General features: G+C 35.7%; 1 protein-coding gene across 1 annotated transcript in view; it reads right to left on the reverse strand.

Moving 5' to 3' along the window:
* Window positions 1-17,667, reverse strand: part of CCSER1 (coiled-coil serine rich protein 1) — a 617,185-nt gene that overhangs the window by 63,148 nt on the left and 536,370 nt on the right. The window lies entirely within an intron of this gene.

A 17,667-nucleotide genomic window follows, 5' to 3' on the forward strand; every position in this document is an offset into this window, starting at 1 on the left:
TGTCAGTGAAGCAATCACAAGGACTCTTCAGAAGCAGAAATTCTGTTGACATTTAAACTAAAATCCTTCTGCTTTTGCTCAGTCACCAGCTTGTCAACAAATAATTTACAGATGAAGCTGTTCAGCAGAAGATAATGCCCCTTTAAACAATGCTTTTTTTTTTTTTTTTGTTTTTTTTTTTTTTTTTTTCTCCTGTGGAAAGCCAATTTAACACTGGTAAAAAAAAAAACAAACAAAACCTGTTAAAATACTCAAGGTATTAATTAAAATAATATTTTAACCTCTGTGATGAAACCAAAAGGGGTCTGATTCTTTGGCTACAGACAAGGTGCTGCTACCAGACTCTTGCTGCTAAATTATTTGCCAGACTTCAAGGTATACTTAAATGTAAGTTTTTGTTCCTCCTCTTCCATCTGAAAAAATATTATTGACAAAAACTGTACAAAAACTCTTATTTAAAGCTCAGATAGAATATAAATACTAACAGAGCAATATCTACAAAGATGCCCCAAGAAATACTATTTATTAGGGTTTTACTAAATGGAAAGATCCAGGCAAGGTGAGACAAAGTGTGTAGCTGTAAGACTGAAGTTTATATATTTACGCAGTGTATTAATTCACTAAGTTTAGATGTAAAGTTTACTCAGTGTGCCTAAAGATGGCTGAATGCTTCCAGTTTGCAAGACGTGTTTTTACTGAAAGCTTCACTTGATCACACTGATTGCTTCTAGTACTTACTGAGTGGATAACTGAACTAAGATTAGATAGAAAACAATAGGAGTACATAAAACGTAGCAATATGAGATGTCCAATATGCATATGTAAAGATTTTTACTTTTGCTAAGATACTATAGACTAAAAATGGGAACAGCTCAGAATCCTGGTATCAGTGTCTAAATATTATACATCATCAAAGCTTGCTTGCCTCTTTCCCACATTTGTTTGTGGATGTTGATGCTGAGACATTATTCCTCCAAAGAGGAAAAGAAATTACAGATACTGTCTAAAGAATTTTGAAATATACCCTGGGATGACACAGCTGTGTGATTTCATTTTAAGTGTATTTTAGAGCAAAGTGTCTTCTTATGCATTACTTAGATTATCTAATTATACTCTGTTCTTCATATCTCACCAACCATGCAAGCTGTTGGCACAACAACTCCAAATTGTATAAGATGGAAGTCACTATTTTTATAACTATAAATAGTTAATTTACTTTCTTTTTTTCCTCTACAGATAGAGGAAATAAAAGTAAATTCATATCTTGATAAAAAGAAATGAGCAATGTTTTTACACTGCCTGTTACTATCACAGTTATGTGTGATTGATCTTACAGACACTTTTTGTTCAATGACGTCACTGGAAGTACTTAAATCTCTAAAGAGTTGTTTAAAATGATTATCGTACAATTTTTTCTAACTTTTTGGATAACATTATTATAACAACTATTTCCTCACTTCGTGTAATTTGTATCCTGTTACTGACCTTAATATACATTCTACTCATTGGTCAGTGAGAAACGTGTCTGGAAGAAAGAAGTGAATTATATGGATATGGCAAGTCACTAGTGATTCTCTTCAGTGAGTATATTAATGATCAAATCCATTTGTATTCCTGTTTTTAGCCTCGTTTGACTTTTTTTTTTTTCCTCTTTCTTTGAAGCTCTGTACATTTACAACACCTGCACATGTAACTTACAATAATGCAATTACAGGTGCATGCTTTAACTAGCTTGGCTTTTCTCATTCACATTACTTCTCTCCTGCATCATCCACTGCTGAGGGTGTTCATAGCTGTATTTGTGCTGAATATAAAACCTTGCTACTAAAGGAGATGCATTTTTACTAACACTGTAACAATAAGCACACTTCCAGAGAGTAACAAAAGCAGTTGCACAGCTTCTACATCACATCCCAAAGCACCTGCACCCCAAAGCATAGCACTTCCTAGTAGTCAAAGGTATGATTATGTGGATATGGTGGATAGCAAGAAGCCATTATCCATATGCAAATGAACCTTCAGCATATTTTCTATTTAAGAATTTGAAATACTTTTTCCTTGTCTGTGAGGAAGGCAATACATATATATTTTTAAAATTATTTTTATTTTTTACTATCTCTATGTAGAATTACAACATTTTATATTACATGCCAGTTTCATAGCTCTTTTTTTTTTTTTTTTTTTTTTTTTTTTTTTTTTTTTAAGTTTTCTGTCACTGGTGGTTCAAATTCAGGCACCTGTATCCTGATTTCCGTTGGTAGCTTTCATGCAATCAAAGATAGTTGCAAGGATTGTGTTTAGACTCAATAAAGAGTCCAGTCGGTTCCCAGCTCCTGCTTTGGGATGCAGAACTTATTTCTATTTCATGTCTCCTCCTGTTGCACAAAGGCCTTATATCTTTTGCCTGACTGCAGGCAAGATTTCACTTCAAACCAGCCAGTTACACAAATTTGATCTTTGGAACATGTATTTGTTTCCTGATTACACCTGTCTATAACAAGCTGCCCACTAAAGGAACTGTACAGCAATTCATGCCTTTTTATAAAGAGCTTTTTCATATAAAGCAAAGCACAAATGGTCTAGCAGCACTGTCCTATTTAGCTTTTATAAATCTGCGAGAAAGAGATTTCTCATTAATTTATCAGATTCACATCCTCTACTCCACTCACAAGCTGCCCATTTGTTACAGCAAATCACTTAATAACCTTTAAATTCACTGTATCTATTTTTCTTTTTTTCTGTCTAAAACACACTTGCTTAGAGTCAATCTCCTGCCTCAAAAGAATTCTTATGTGTGATGAAAAGATTGTTACAGGTGCATAAGAGATGCTTTACTGACTTAATTGATGCCTTCACTTACTTAATAACTATGCAATCACATTGAAGACTGATCTGAAAGCCAAAAATAAAAGATTGTACTTGGCAAAGAACTATTGGTTTTTTAGCAAATGTACACTTTGAAATATGTGAGGATATACTGACCTGCTGCTGCAGTAACCTTAGTTTGGAATGAATCTGTTACTGTGGGCTAGTAATCCATACTGCTCATAGGAACAGCTAACGATACTAATTTTGAAACATTCTATTCCTTATCGCTTACTTCAGAAGTGCTGTTTTTTTCTAGGGGACCCAATGTTAGCATAGGACATTAACTAATGGCCATTTTAAGCTACTATTACCAAATCTATTATTTACTCTGAGCATCTGCTGCAATGACAGAGGAATTATGAAGAAAAAGTGCTCATGTGATACGCTGATCTGTTCATAAGTAAAACAGTACAAGTAAAATAACCTAAGCAGCTGAAATCCAAAGTCTTTGTATTCTGACAGCTAATTATTTTAATTTCAGTGATTTAAGCACTTCTGATGATAGCACCTTGGGTTAACAATGGGCAAAGTTATTTAAGATGCTTTGAAGGGCACGGTTTTAAAATTGACAGCTTCTGTGTGCAGTTTTGATGACAGCTTTGACTAGGGTAGAGTACCGAGAGAAGTGAATTAATTTGGGAGATTCACTGGCAGGTACTTACGATGGGATTTATAAAAATACGTGAAAATGTGTGATAGTGGGCTTTTTAGGTTTTGGGTTTTTTTTTTTTTTTTTTTTTTTTTTGAGAATATGCTCTATCAAATAGCGTTATAGTGTTACTGACCACTTAAACCATTTCTGAATGGATCAAACCAGTTTGCACCAGTTCTGAGCAGTTCAAGTTTCTTCCGACAAATTCAGACCTTTAAGTACCATTCACCAAAGTCAATGAGATTTTTTGTACAAACTCTGTGCTCATGAGGTTTAAAAACAGCATCCACAGGATGGTGTAACATTATTATACTTTTGAACTACCACCCTCACATCAGTGGACACGGTGGAAGTACAGCAAGGTTTTCCTGAAGAAAATGCACAGGCTTTTGTATCAACGTCTTTTCATTTAGGAGGGATGGGAAGGGCTTATTCTACGAATGTGAAGTTTGCTAAAGCAATTTGTACAGATATTTCTTCTCTTTCAGTTATTTATTTTTCCTTGTATGTATCTTTGGAAAGGCCAAGCATGAAATTGGAGCTGCAAAGCAAGTCAGAATTTATTGATATGACTCTGCTCTGAAAGCTCAATAGTTGTGCAGCAAAGCAGGAAGGGTAAAGGGGCTGATATATTCATTGAACCTTTAAGCATCAACAAATAACACAGTGAAGAATGACTGTTTTGCAACACTAGGTGTGAGGTGTACAAACAAAACAGATGCTCACCAAACTGTATAAGAACATTAAAGAATCTGTTTTATATTAGCTATTCTGAAGAAAAAGAATGCTTGCAAGCTATTTACAGGAGATGCATAGCAAAAATGTGGGGTTTTTCATTTGTTTTACTGAGGAGAATGTCTTGAATACTGCTACTACTGTATCAGCCTAAAGGGAAAATAAAAACTGATAAAGCAAGTTGATAAACAGAAAAGTGTTTCGTATCAAGCAATTACAGTTGCAGAATAAAGCAGCTGCTATTATCATAAACTTAGTATAAGAAATAAAGATGTGAAGTACACCTAAGAAATTATATGTATGTATATATATCAGATAGCATAACACAAACAAGTTACTACTTCTAAATGTCAGTTTTTGTTCCTAATTTCACTTCTGTGATAATTTCTGACTCAAAGGATTTATCTGGGAAAGTTATTTTTAAGCCCCAAATCAATTTTCTTATATTTCAGCATACATTTCTTCCATTTGGCTAGTCTGCAAACACGTATGTTTTATAGTGTTAGACCCTGCAGTCATTAATAAACCTCAACAATAAGTCAAATGGCTGCAAAACTCTTCAATAGTGCTAGTAGAAATCTCGTATTCTACAAGATGCAATATTTTTTCACACTTCATTAAATATTGCAATTTAAACATTTTTTATTATTTTATTTTCTTTGACAGTTCCACAAACTGTATTTCTCATCAACTAGCTTTCTGCATGCATATCTCTGGTACTTTGATTTATTTTTATTTCACCTTCTACAAGTCTTCTCCTTTTAAACAGAGCTGCTCTCCCTCTCCCTCCAATTGTCACCTTCAGTATATTAATGTTTGGGATTGCCTCAATCCGGATGCAGGATCCTGCATTTCACTTCGTCAGACTTCAGGATGTCCTCACTGGCCCACCTCTCAAGCCTGTCCAAGTACATCTCCAGGTAATCCTTATTTCTGTTGTATAAACTCCACCACTCACCTTGGTGCTATATGCACACTTGCTGAAGATGCACTCAATTTCACTGTCCATGTCATTGACAAAGATGTTAAACAGTACTGGTCCTAATACAGATCCCTGAGGAACACCACTTGTCACCAGTAACCACTTGGACAGCGAGCCATTAACCACAACAATTTGATTCTGACCATATTCCTTATGCTGGCTCCTACAGACCACAAGCTGCTACAAATATGCCTCCCTGAGTGTTCTTGCTCCATTTGCCACCACTGACAAAAAGGAGTGCAGATGGAGCAGAGGCAGCAGGAATAACTGCATGGCTTGGGCTCAGTGTTTGCAGCTCCCAGTTCCGGTTAAAAGAAAAATGATTGTTGGAGGAAGAACCTCAGGCTACGCATTTCTACCTGCTCCTGCTCTGATGTCACTAACCCTGCCACAGGGGAGGGGTGGGCAGAATTGGAGAAGAGAGGGGAGTGGGTAACAAATGTTGGTAGACAAATGTTGGTAGCACCTTAACTTTAGTAAGCACAGCCAAGGAAATAGCATTCTTTGCTATTCTTTATATTGATTCAAATTAACATTAGACATCACAATAAGCCTATCACATCTCTGAAGGTGGCTTTAGCCACCTTCAGGCTCAGTTATGGCACAGGCAGATAGAATCAACTGGACTGAAATTCAGGGCAATACCCATGGAAGAGTATTTGAAATATTTTGGATATTTCACATGAGACCACATACTTAAAGGACATTTAAGGAATAGTTTTCTGTTTTCAATAAAATTTTCACAAATTAGCAACAAAAAGGAATTTCAAAATCATTACCTGTATTTCACCATGGCACAACATCCTTCATGTGACATCAATCATTTCTTTAGTGGCTCATCATCCGTAAACCTCAACATGCCCTTTTCCTACTCTGGGCCCATACAACACCATAAAGTATAAGTGGCAGTTAATAGTTTGAAGCTCTCAAAGAAGAACACAAGGTTGTGATGAATTCTCCTCTCATTTTCTAATAACACAGGTACACCTTCATATAAAATAAATTATCTCTCTTATTTTGAAGTTCGTACAAAATAAATAGCTTTTCAAAGAATGGAATAATTCAATTGTACTTCTACTTCTTAACTGCATACAGTCATTATTTTGCTGTACAACAAAGAGTATGTATGAAATGAAAGCAATGGAAAATAAAGCTTCAAATTCAATTTAGTATTGTTTTTTCAGTTTAAGTTTTCTAACCACTGATACCATTGTGAAAACAACAACTGACTCTTAAAGAAATATTCTGTAAATGAAAATAGTACATATCCATCTCAAACGAGACCAGAATTCCATATGGTAGGGCTTGTGTAAATCATGGAAAAGAGTTACCTTTATCTGAATAAGTACAAGGTAGGAAAGACAACACAGATATTGAAAAGATTAAAGCAAGGATGTGAGGCAAATTGAGAGTAAAATAGACATACACCTAATTAAATGTTACATCCGCTGAAATATGCTGTCCTCCATCTTTTAGCCCTCAAGGGATGACCTCAGGTTTGCTTTTAAAAGTACAAGCCCTTACTAGGTATTTGACTGCTGCTGAGTAAGATACTTTGGGACCGTACTCCTTTAAAAAGTTCATTACAAGAAGTAGGAGAATTAGAAAAGAAAATTCCAGGAAAGCAAACCTGGTTTTGCAGAAAGATATCAATGACCCACCACCAAACCACCCAGTTAGACAGTCATCATGTGTAGTCTGCTATGCTCCAGGAACCTTTTCACTGGAACTACTCAGTAGCAAAAGTCATGTGGCCATTAAAATGAAGATGCATCATGCTTTTCATCTTTGGTTTCTGTGTAATACTTCCAAAAATCCTCTAATACTAAAATGTGGATCCACAAAAAGTCTTATTTGTTTGTCATCCTTTAGCTAGTGAGTGCACGTTCTTCATTCATGTCCTTTATCCCATGTTGTTGTGGTTCGATACCTGTCTACATGGAACTGGAAATCTATCTATCTGACCTGAATTCAAGCCCTTCTGAATCACTCAGAAGTTCACTGCTTGCTTTGGCAATTCCGGCTCAATAGAGGATTTCATCAGGTTTCAAGTTCTTTCACTTTAGTCTTTAAATACACAGAAAATAAAATGATTCTTAATTGCTTTCTATTGGAAACACAGTCAGTTCACTGCTCTTGTATCAAACTGCATTCATTCACATACTTCGCGTCTGCTAGTCTCTGACATGAACTTCAATATTTCAGCAGAATTTGAAACTTTGAAATTCAGATACTTAAGGCTGAATCCCAATTAATCAAATAACTTCTGCCACTGTCAACTCAGGGAGGAGAAAAATCTCTTAACATCTTCCAAAATTTACTGCAGAAAATTTTTCAAAACTTCAGGGGAAAAAGATTAAAAGAAGAAGAAATTACATGCAGCAAATCATTCACTGCCAGAGATGTCTATCAAAGGGATTGCTCTTCAAGCTCCAGATGGCAGGTCTCCTACAGGAAGCAGCTGGTCTTTTGGCAGGGTTTCCTTTAGAAGTGCCAATGGCTAAGTCAGACTGTGGTAACTCAAGGGCACCCTAGGAAGTTTATGCTGACCTTATTTCAGCTGTACAAGCTAAGCCTTCGCTCTTCAGGCAGCCAGACCTATTGCTTTGTCACATACCACCCACCATGCCAGTTATGCTTTCTTCAATGTGAGGGGGCATACAGCTGTATCATGTGCTCTGGACTGTTTTCAACATAACCACAGAAATGTACTAGTAAATGTACCTGATTTTTAAGTTCGGCCACTGTCTGCAATTTCTTCAAGCAGTGATATATATTACTATGTGTAAAATACTTAGCAAACCTAAGTTATTAAGTTGTGTAAGAAAAGTAATAATATGCTGTCTTCATCAGGGAGAGCAGCCATAGGAGAAGATGTGTCAGCACTGAACTTTGAGTAGATATAGATTATACCTGTTCAGATTTAGGAAGAAATTCTTGACTCTGAGGCTGGTGAGGCACTGGCACAGGCTACTCAGAGACTGTTTATGTCCCATCCCTGTAGGTGTTCAAAGCCAGGTTGGATGGGGCCCTTCATAACCTGACCTACTGGTAGGTGTCCCTATACCAGACTCACTGGTCAACAGAGAATGTGTAAAATCCCTTAAAAATTAGAATACCTTCTAGCTTATATACATGTATCAATAATTTAGGAAACAGACTGTCAGTGACACACAGTATCAAGATTTCCAGTCAGACCATAAAGCCCTTCTCAGTCCACACATCAGGCACTGGCTATAGCCCAATTCAACTAAGCAGTGCATAGGTGTTCCCAAAGAAGTGTAACAAAAGCAAACTTCCCTTTAGGGTTGTGAGAAAATTAGAGTTCATTAACTTCTTCAGGTCTCTAAACATCAAACTGACTGAAAAATGAGAGAAAATAACAAAACAACAATCTGAATAAGAATTAAATCTAACAGCTTTTCTCTTACAACTAGAAGACACACATACTCATGATTCATTTGCACAACCCAAGGCTCATGAAATATTTTAGAACTTGGACATAGAAGCCCACTTCTGTTTGAGCCTTGTTTTAAAGGAGTTTTCTAACCTTGAAAAACAGATGTACCTTCCAAAAGACAAAACATAGTATTTCCCTGTTATTGGTTCATCTTCTATTGACATTTAAAAGCAAACTTCAGCAAACACATTTTGGAGTAAAAGCAACTCAACTGTCTAGAACTTCTAGCGACATTTCAGTAGGTCCGTGAAATGAGTGGAACCAATTCATGTAAAACATCAAATAAAAAGTGACCACTTCATCTGAAAAACTTCAAAAAGCTCACAGCTGCAATGTTCCAAAAATCTAATTTAAAGAAGAAAACAAGGACATAAAATAAAAAGTACCTTAAATTCTCTTTAAAATAATCTGCTTGATAAAAGAAATCCATTTTCACGCTAAGAAACTCATCAAGGTGAAGATGCAGAGAGTTTCATTCACTGGTAAAATATTATGACACAAAAAAACCTGCTCTCACAAAATGAGCATATGCTTGTTTATTAATTAAACTACTAGAGAGCCAAGATTCCACATTTCATTTTTCAGCATATGATACTTGGAGACTAGCATTCTTGTTAAAAATAAGAGCACTTATACTGAGTATTTGATCTTAGTCTCCTAATAGAAGATCTAAGAAAAACTGTGGGATTGCACAGAGAGCACAAACAACGAAAAATTAATCACACTATGAATGAAAGCCTTCTCAACTGGAGGCAATATTAACCTTTATGGATAGGACCAGCTGATACTGTGGAATATCACTGGCAGATGGTCAATTGTCCTACAAATGGTTCTAATACACTAACTGGCAACACAGCAGATTTTTAGCTCATAAGAAGAAAATCATTAGTAATACCACTAATACTTGCTCAACTAAAAGGTGAGTTTGTAATGATATAAAGATAAAATGAGCCTTACAAAACAAATAGCAACATGAAGAAGCAGGTGTGTTACAATACAAGATAATCCAAATTTGCAAAATTATCCAAGTCCAAGACAAAAATGCATTTGGTTTACCATGAGGCAATAATCATTAAAAAGATGCAGTGTGATAACGTGGAATACTTTTAGACCTTCAACTCCTTCAAAGATGCATCTATGTAAATAAATAAAACCAGCTCATTAATGGAAGCCATTTTTACTAGTTTTACTTACTTATTGTGTTTTCAGTTGAGGAAAATATAGAATGGAAAAGTACATTGCTCTTTAATTAATTAACACGGGAGTGGGAAATGTGAGTTGACCTTAAGAGACATTTTTCAAACCCTCAAAAAGTAGTTTGGAAAAGGTGTGATTCTAGCTAATAAATCTGATGCATTCAGACAAACTCTGTGATGTTTTATCTGTCTATTTTACACTGAAAAGCAAGAATGAAATAATGCAGGAGAAAACAATACTTTGTGAACTGGAAAATGAATTCCTGGGACAAAAAAAAAAAAAAAAAAAAAAAAAAAAAAAAAAAAAGAGGCATATAGTTTCATATATCTCCTTCAATAAATCTATTCATAATTTTTTTCCTTTTAATTTACCCTGGAAAGGAAGACTCAGAGACAGGATTTAAAACTTTCGGTCCTGAGCTTAGATCACACTTTGTAAATAATTGATTTGAATTGCAATACTTACATAAGAAAACATATTCAATTCATATATTTTCTTTCAAACTGCACACAAAAATACTGATCCCTACCTCTCATTTCTAATAGGCCTGCAGATGCTCTTTGATGACAACTGCACTTGTGAACTAATTTTTTTTTTTTTAAGCAATTAGGGTTGCATGGAAATAGAAACATGAATGCAAAGTATGTCTGCATGTTTTGAAAGATTTCTGTCAATTTCTGTCAAAACTAGCTAAAGATACAACTTGAAAGTAACTAAAGTAACTTGATTTTCAAGAAGAATTTTCATTAACTTGGCCCAGTTCCCAGCCAAGTGCAGTCTTGAGTGCCTAAGTTGGTTTGATAAATAAACCTTTCTTTCTGAGGGTGTGAAGTTTCTGCCTTCTCAGGACTACTTTGTTTACACTACTACTTAAAAAGATCAAAAGAATATTTATCAATAACAAAATCAACAAATGGCTGAGGTTGGCAGGAACCTCTGGGTTCATCTGCTCCAACCCTTTCTCTAGCAGGAACACAGAAAAAGAAGCCCAGAACCACATCCAGGTGGCTTCTGAAGATCTCCAAGTAGAAGACTCCACAACCTATCTGGACAATTTGCACAGCACAGATAAGATTCCTAATGTTCAGCCAGAACCTCATGTTCCAGTTTGTGTCCAACATATCACAAAGGTGAAAGCTAAGAGAGGGCCAAAAGCTGTCACAATCATCATACGCAGTCAATACTATCAATACTATCAGTACTATCAAGAACTGCTACACTGCCTAAGCAGCCTCAAAAAGAAGCGTTCTAGAACCACTCTTGATTAATAGCTGCTGGGTCTAAAAACACGCTTAATATATACAGTAACTTCAATGAAAAGTAACCAAGAAATTTTTTTTCAACCCTTGAAATGGGTGGGTTTTTTTGTTTGTTTGTTTGCTTTGGCATACTGTAAACACATGCAATGTGCCCCAGATATAATACACAGAGCTGTCATTTTCAGAAAACAAAATGCAGAGATTTTAATCCCCATTTTGCAAATTCATCAGCGTTTGATAGCACAGCTATAATCAATCAATCCTTACTTTGAAAGATCTTAGATTACAAAAGTTTGGGTACACATGTCCCCTGCAGAACTCGTTCTATAAATGCTTTTCAGTAACAGTAGAGAAGAATTTATAGAAAATGTACTAGAATGAGAAGATATTTTCCAAAATGTTGCAAGAGCTAGGAAAATACATAACAAAAAACCCTGTAGGTACATTTAAGTATGCCATATTTCAAAAGTTGGATTATATACTTACAGTAAACTTATGTCACAATTTATGAGCAAGGGGCTGAAAGGAAACATAAAAATGTAGCTCGAAAGAGTTTAATCCTGATCCTACCTAGCACATGAGAGGAAGCAATTACTGTACTCATTACCATGGTATGAGTGCTTCTTAATGAGTAGAAGACAGAGAATCAAGTTCCACCATTCAAAGTAAATCTCAGGGTCCAAGGGAGCATTTACAGACTCCTACATCTTTGTAGAAACATAGGGCAGCTTTACAATTTGGTCCTGAATTTTAGGAATGACCTACTAGTTTCCTCTAGTTTCACCTCAGTTTTCTGGAGGGCTTTTCTACAGAGATTACAGAAATAAAAAAAATATATAAAAATCCTTCTGATCGTGAGTATAGTCAAGGGAGAATGCTATTTTAGAAAGCCTTGAAAGGCATTAAAATGTTATAATAAGATTTTTTCCCTCTCTTTGTACAACAGTGGATAATCCTCTGAATTACAAGTCTCTTTTTACATATAGTCATAAATTACACGGTTAAAATATTTATATAGCCAGACCTGGTTAATTCAAACTGGTTTTGCTTCTCATTAAGATTTAACAGAAGCTGAAGCATTTATGTTGTAATATCATTCAAATTTTGAGAAAAGGGGAATACAGCAAGCATAAATCAGGCAAGAATATAATAGTAACTGAATTGAATTAGAAATAAAGAGAATATTTGATGTAGAGAAAACATTTTCCTCTTGGATTGGGATGGTAAGGGGTAGAAACACATCCTGACAACTCTCTAGAGAGTTTACATGTGAGTAAGCCTTTAGCAGCCTCTTGTAATCTGCCACTTTCTTTGCCCAGTGGATGCCACCAGTATTCATCAAATTGCTTCCCTGCGTATCAGTTAACTCACCATGCAATTACAACCTAGAAGGCTGCTGGTTTCCACTGCAGCCATCCATCACAGCCATGTGGGGAGCTTGGGCTCTGGGCCATGCAAATGGGCAACGTGATGAATCTAAACGTACTTTTAAAGTTATTGTGAAATGAAAGAGTATTTTGAAGTAACTGCATTAAAAAAACCAACACACTACGAAGTCATCACTCTGTAGAGGAGCAATATATGTACTGTAACTTCAGATCAATACAGGATTCAGCTGTATATAACTCAGAAGAAAAGCCAGCATTCAATAATTGCAACGATGATAACAAATGTGGTTTTGAGAGGTGCTGAAGTGACATTCTCCAGGCAATCGCTAGATATCTGTGCTATCAGAGACTGTAGACTAGCCAACAGCAGCAAAATATCTTTTAAGTAAGAAGTTCAATGAAGAAAAACAAGCAAAAACACTTTAAAAGCTCAGATCTAGTTACCAGATATACAGCAGAAGCATTACTGCTGCTATTTACTATCAGAAAATTGCCTAATCTGATACAAAGTGAGAAGATACCAGCTTAAGAAAAAAAAAAATATAAAACTTTTCTTTCAGTAGAGTACAAAGTTCCAAATGATAAAGTGTTCATAAGAAAATTCTTTGCTACAAAATATCTCAAAGTAGAATTCAAACAACTGCTGAGAAAAAAAAAAAAAAATCCAACTACATCACTACAGCATTGTATCTATTCACAAAATATCTGTAAACATAAATAAAGTATTAAAAGCAATACACATGAGAAGCTGTTGATCTACTTTGTGACCATGTATTACTACCATAACACAATTGTAGAACTGTGGGAAAACCAAGACAAGGATTTCAAACATTCATAATAGGTTTAAGATTGTAGTAAAAGGATGATTACATTCCAGAGTAAAATAATATATTTACCCTCAGATAAATGGGGTAAGAAATATTTATTTGGAACTAACTTAATGCATTTATTTAGAAATAGAATTATGTAGAGTAATTTGTCTCAGTATTTCTGAAAACTTGGAAAAGATGACTCCTTCTGAGCTCCAGAAACAGGAGTCAAACACACAAAAACATCATGCACAGCATTTTAGAATAACATCTGTTGACCACATCTAACTCTGCCTGGTAAGTCTAGTTACAGACCTGTGGTATAGAGAATATACGTACATTTGGAATACCAGAGAATTGCTCAGATGAAATTATAGTCTCACAAACACAGAGAGAGTCACTCTCCAGTGGGAAAATAACTCTGCTTCCTTCTTGCAATGACAAAAGCAAAATTTCCTTCACTTTACATTTATCTTTAAAATATCCTGCTGCTTTTTTAACAGAAGAGGGGAGGAACAAGTCCTCCCATATCATTAGATGACACTGTTAATTTGACTAATAATTAAAGAACAGACAAATGTCTCCTTTTTACTGTACATCAGAACCAGAGTTCTTCAAATGTAAAAAAAGCAAATAATATAACTTTTGTTCAGCATATTAAGTCCAATTACCTTTGAAAGCATTTCAAAGCAGAAATTCTACAGCAGAATTAAAATATAACTCTTCAACATGTTCCACAAAAGGAGCATAATAACATATCTCCATCTTTTCTAAGTGCAGCAGCACTACAGTGTTCTAAAGAGGTTGAGATACAGACTCAAATTTGAACAGTCTTTCCTTCAGCAAGACACACAGCTGCCACACTTTAATTGTAATGAAATGTGGAAAACGTTATAGTGACACAGGACTTAGGCTGTAACTTATGATAGAATATATAAACAGTAAATAAATCATGTTTCCATTATTTACCATGCAGAAATTTGGACCTTCCTTCTGTGACATTAACAGAAAAGTATCTAAAATATTCACAACTGGCTTAATTTATATTGCACACTACTGTTGCAGTGTAATCACTACAACTGCAACTGGGCTCTGCTGTTCCAGCATGGAAGATGCACGTCTTGGCCTTAGGACGCTCACTAATGGTACTCTCAGAGAAGAGCAAGGAACCGTAAGAGGAAGGATGTTCTCCATGAAGGCCATTTTCCGGTTCCTTCAGGTTTCACTGGGGAACATAACACTGTACTTTCTATCAAAATGCAAATGGTAACATTTTTAGCAGAGATTGAGCTTCATCAAGAAATCTGCAAGCTTATTTCCCACTTCATGGTTAAGGGTATGAATTCATATATATAATTGAATATATTAATATGAATTGAATATATTAATATGAATTCATATACATAATAGAGACAAGTTGTCTAAATGTTAGTCAGAATACTTTCTTGACTTGTGACTAAACCTATGGCTGTATGATGGGGAAGAAATTCCAGTGAAGATTATGAAACAGATATGGTTTGGGGTCTATGTTTGAATAAAACACACTCCAAAGCTAAGCCAAACTAGGCTTTCTCTTTGAATGAATGCTTTGTATCTTCTTTCAGGAGAAAGAAAAAGAGGTTTGAACAAAAACCAGAATCCTTCACTTTTCAACTGTGTGTAAGAGAAAAAAAGAGGGAAGTCTGCTAAATGGAAAAGACACTGATACTGAAACAAGAAGAAAACACAGAATCTCAAAGACAATAAACAAGCTTTCCTTTGTGAAATTCTATATTCAAACTGCTAATGTGACAAGAGTTAACAGTAGTGAAAGGTCTGATAAATGGCTACAAGATATACAAGTGACATTAATATGTAAAAATGATGCTATCACTGTCAAAATAGACCGCTTCTACATAAAGTTGATTAAGTGAAACACTAGAGAACAAGTTCCTCATATTCATGAGATAGACTCACAGAATCACACAATGGCCAGAGTTGGAAGGGACCTCAAGGATCATGAAGCTCCAACCCCCCTTGCCACATGCAGGGCCACCAACCTCTACATCTAATTCAAGGCCAGGGCCCCATCCAACCTGGCCTTGAACACCTCCAGGGACGGGGCATCTGCAACCTCTCTGGGCAGCCTGTTTCAGCACCTCACCACTCTCTGTAAAGAACTTTTCCTTGACATCCAACCTAAATCTTCCCTCCCTCAACTTAAAACCATTTCCCCTTGTCCTGCTGTTATCTACCCTTTCAGAGTTAACTCCCCTCCTGTTTGTAGGCTGCAAATAGGTCACCTTACAGCCTTATTTTCTCCAGGATGAACAAGCCCAGCTCCCTCAGCCTGTCTTCATAGGGGAGGTGCTGCAGGTACTCATTAAATAGGGGATAATGGGCCAAATTTAATAACAAAACATTATATTAAAATACTGGAAAAACTGAGAAAAGTAACTTTTAATTAGGTAGGATTTAGAACTGCATGTTCCTCTTAGTTCTTCATATCCAACTAAATGGATGGTGCTACTTGCACATTCCTTTCTTAATGTTCATCTCTAGGTCCCTGGCCAGATATGGTGTAGCCCTGTGACTATTTTTAACAACTATGGGGACTTGCAGACCACATTGTAATACATATTTGGTAAACATCAGTCCAAGACCATACTTCAGTTGAATGCACAAGACATAAGAAAAGGTAGCTTTAGCTTCATAGTAAGAACTATGACTTCACACTGTCTTCATGCCACTTAAAGTCAGGCAATGTTGAAACCACATGAGATTTGCCCTGTTAAATCAAACTGCCAAGATTATTTGAGTCAAACAGCGAGTTTGCACTCCATGGGCACTTTCCCATATAATTTTCACATATAACCATGACATTTCTGGTTTGACACTGAAAGATCCACATATAATACTACAGCTCTTCTATCTAGAGAGAAGTCCATAAGCTCAGAATCTGCTTGGGCAGGGACATTCATCTTCAGGCTTCCGTCACTTAACACAAAGAATTCTCCTTCAGTGGTCACTACCATCCCCAAAACTCTCAATTTTCTGTCTTCCAGAGACAAGGAACTGCAAATGATGAATGATACACCACTCAGTTTCCCCCAAAGGATTTAGTCTGATGAGACATGTAGAGGCGCTAATAGACTGTGAAACAAGTGCGAGCTAACCTAATTGAGTAGTATTGATCCACCTGTGCCAGGGAGATTATTGTGCATGTTTACTTGCCTAGCTGCAAAGACTTCACAAACCAGAAGATTTCAGGTGAACTGACTGGATCAAGAAAAAAAACGACCCTCAAACCCACTTTCAAATTGCTTTTAGCAACTCTGTTGCATTAATACTTAACACACATATACTGCACAGCCAGATTTATCTTCAGAGCTTCACAAATATTAACTAATTAATCTTTCACTATTATAGTTTCACTCCACAGCACATCATTTTTCTTTATAACTGAAGCTAAAGAACCATGTACTGTTTTTGGGGAGAAACCTCCATGACCTCATCCTACCTAACTTGTATCATACCACAGCTAAAAACTTTACAAGTAGGCAAAAGAAACATGCATATTTATAGAATGATCTACAATCATTTTTTTATGGTTACCATTTAAAACAAAATGCATGATTACAATTATAAGAGTCAGTAATTCTGTTTTACGGGAAGTTTAATGAGGGATTTGTGGTCGAAGTTGATACCTCTGAATTGCAGCTGGTTGAAGTGCTGAAATGTCAAGCACTGACTGATTGCTGCCTAATTACAGATCTACGAACAACTTCATATGGCTACAGAACTGCTTCTGGAGGTCTTCCAAGTGTTGCCATTAAGACTAATTCCAAGCAAGGTGCTTAACTCATACACTGAATTGATACATAATTTTGTCATTTTTTTGCCAATTAAAATACAGATGAAGCTTCCCCGGTAATTCACACAAAATACTCTTATGGTTTTGCCACAAAAAAAAAACCAAAACAGTTATTTATTTCTTATCCTAACTTCTCACTGTAGCTGAAAACTGCTTCAAGAGTTTTGTGACACAGATAAATATTTGGTCAAGACAAAGAAGAAATCATCAACTCATGGCAACTTAATTATGAAGGAATAGAAAATGTAGTGTTTATGCACAGTGTGCCACCTCTTACTCAAATCTGTTTATCCCTGCATGGTTGAGAAGCTCTTTTGTTTGAACTGCTTAAAACTAAAACCTGTTCATTCTGATATGAAGAGATAAAATAAAAGAGAAAATAAATGAATAGAATGAGTCAAAAATGACAGAAAGGCATGAGAAATTTTTGCTTGATTTTGGAAAAATGTTAAAAAATCGTAGCC

Source organism: Centrocercus urophasianus, unplaced genomic scaffold (genome assembly GCF_019232065.1).
Source record: "Centrocercus urophasianus isolate 14NV4802_14NV808 unplaced genomic scaffold, USGS_Curo_1.0 seq_13, whole genome shotgun sequence".
NCBI classification, from domain to species: Eukaryota; Metazoa; Chordata; class Aves; order Galliformes; family Phasianidae; genus Centrocercus; species Centrocercus urophasianus.